The sequence below is a fragment of the Limulus polyphemus genome, unplaced genomic scaffold (genome assembly GCF_000517525.1).
Source record: "Limulus polyphemus unplaced genomic scaffold, Limulus_polyphemus-2.1.2 Scaffold3352, whole genome shotgun sequence".
NCBI lineage: Eukaryota > Metazoa > Arthropoda > Merostomata > Xiphosura > Limulidae > Limulus > Limulus polyphemus.
In genome coordinates, this window is record NW_013668962.1 from 41,933 (window position 1) to 44,150 (window position 2,218).

Sequence of the window (2,218 nt, forward strand, 5' to 3'; positions counted from 1 at the left end):
ACTAGGAACTTTGTATTGATTAAACAAGCAGCATATTTAAATATGTTATATACGTTTGGAAAGCTCTGTCCCATCGTCTATCATTTAGAAATTATTATGTTTGTGTTATATTACGTATTCCGAGAAATTTGCCCCATAACACTGGCGAAATCAAATTGGACACTTATGAAAGCCTGGCCCTTATGTTGAAAGTTTTTTTTTTTTCAAAATCTTTCCACTTGTCGTTTTTACCTCTGAACTTGGAAGTACTTTCAAGTAAGATAACAAAATTAGTGTGTTGTAATGTATCGTCCAAAAAAAAAAAAGAAGTAAAATTATTTAAATATAAGCACAAATCGTCTATATTATGCAGCGAACATTTCTGTTGGTCTGGTTTGTTTTTCAATTTCGTGCAAAGCTAAAGGAGGGCTATCTGTGTTAGCCGTCCCTAATTTAGCAGTGTAAGACTAGAGGGAAAGTAGCTATTATCGCCCACCACTAACTCTTCGGCAACTGAATAGTGGGATTGACCGTCACATTATAACGCCCTCACGGCTGAAAGGGCGAGCATGTTTGATGTGACGGGGATTCAAGCCCTCGACCCTCAGATTGCGAGTCGAGCGCCCTAACCACCTGGCCATGCCGGGCCCTGTTGGTCTGGATAGGGGTGATTACTAAATCTTTATGGTTGAGATTTTCTTATGCTACTTCCGGTAGAAACTGACACTACTTACAGATCAATGTTCTGTCTCTTATTGCTACATTGACTTTATAACATGCCTCCTACACAAAACATTACGAAAACATCTTTGATGCATTATCTCTTTCGTTATATCTTTATAGGATGGGTTGAATACATGAGTTGTATAAATAATGTTTATTTACTTGTTTGTAATTAAGCACAATGGGCTATCTGTGCTCTGACCACCACGGGCATCGAAACCCCGTTTCTAGCGCTGTAAGTCCGCTGTGCCACTGGGAGGCATATAAATAATGAGATACAGAGTTTTTTCAGGCGAATGAAAATTAATGATTAATAAAATATCATATGATATACAGCATAATATCAGTTTTGAAGTAATTTTTATGCTACATAAATTCAGTTATGCTCCAAATAGTAGCAGAGCTATCACTGATAGAAAAGCCCGACCTATTCTTTTTTTCTTTCAATTTTTTCTCAGTAATAGTTATTTTCGTTCTAACTCTTCGTTCAAATGCCACGTTCGTAGACAAAAACATCTAGCTTTCAACATAAGCGAAAAAACGCATAAGCCGAATGAAAATAACGAACACATTGATCGATGTAGTCGTTAATATCACAGCAACGGGAAACATTAAACGGGAAACAAGCGGCTATCAGTTCTTGAATTTCGACGTGAGATCACAGTTCGATATATATATTCATAGACTCTATCTGGATAAAATAAATATAAATATAGAAACATATGCTCAACTTACAATTCTCGATTTGCTCCTCCGCCTTCTTTACTGACGACATTGTGCGTAACAGGTAGTGATTCGGTCGATGAGCGACCGATTTCACTGCGCAAGCGTAGGAGACTTTTCCGGCAGGAAACGTGCAGCACCGGAAAAGCGTTTCATAATATTTTTAAACAGACAAACAATAGAAGGATCCTCCTGTCTTATGTTTAGATTTTGGTGAAGCGGAAATAACTAAAAAGTCTTGCATTAGCCTAATAAACCTAGAAAGGACTATATAAGGAGATTAAGTTTGACGTTGTTAGCTTGGTATAACTCTTAAAAATAATATTAACAATAGTTGCTGTACCTCAGCCAGATCATTCTTCTGAGGTGAATGCATTATAAAACGCTTGTGTTCTACTAAGGGTTACCAAACCACAAGTACATAACGGTACATAAACACAACAGCATTGAATAACAGTGAGTGAACAAGACTGCTCAGAGTCATAGATTGTTCTACCCGTAGATCTCCTGGAAGGGTGAATTAGAGCATCTGCTTTAGATGTGGGCTGGTAGGTTACTTTTAAATGAAATGCATTGCAACAAAATAAGTGAAACTTTCAGTTTTGTTCAATTGCTCGGCAGATGCAGGAGGAACATCATCAAATTATTGTTGCTTTCTCTGTTTGTTTGTTTGTTTTTATTTCGCGCAAAGCTATATGAAGGCTATCTGCGCTAGCCGTCCCTAATTTAGCAATGTAAGAGTAGAGGGAAGGCAGCTAATCATCACAACCCACCGCCAACTCTTGGGCTACTC

General features: G+C 37.7%; 1 protein-coding gene across 1 annotated transcript in view; it reads right to left on the reverse strand.

The window, feature by feature from the left end:
• LOC106469199 (solute carrier family 15 member 2-like) overlaps window positions 1-1,502 on the reverse strand; it is a 34,593-nt gene extending 33,091 nt beyond the window's left edge. The window contains exon 1 of the mRNA XM_022397635.1: window positions 1,438-1,502. The gene's annotated coding sequence lies outside the window, so the exon portion shown is untranslated. The remainder of the gene's footprint in view (window positions 1-1,437) is intronic.
• Between the last annotated feature and the right edge of the window lie 716 nt (window positions 1,503-2,218).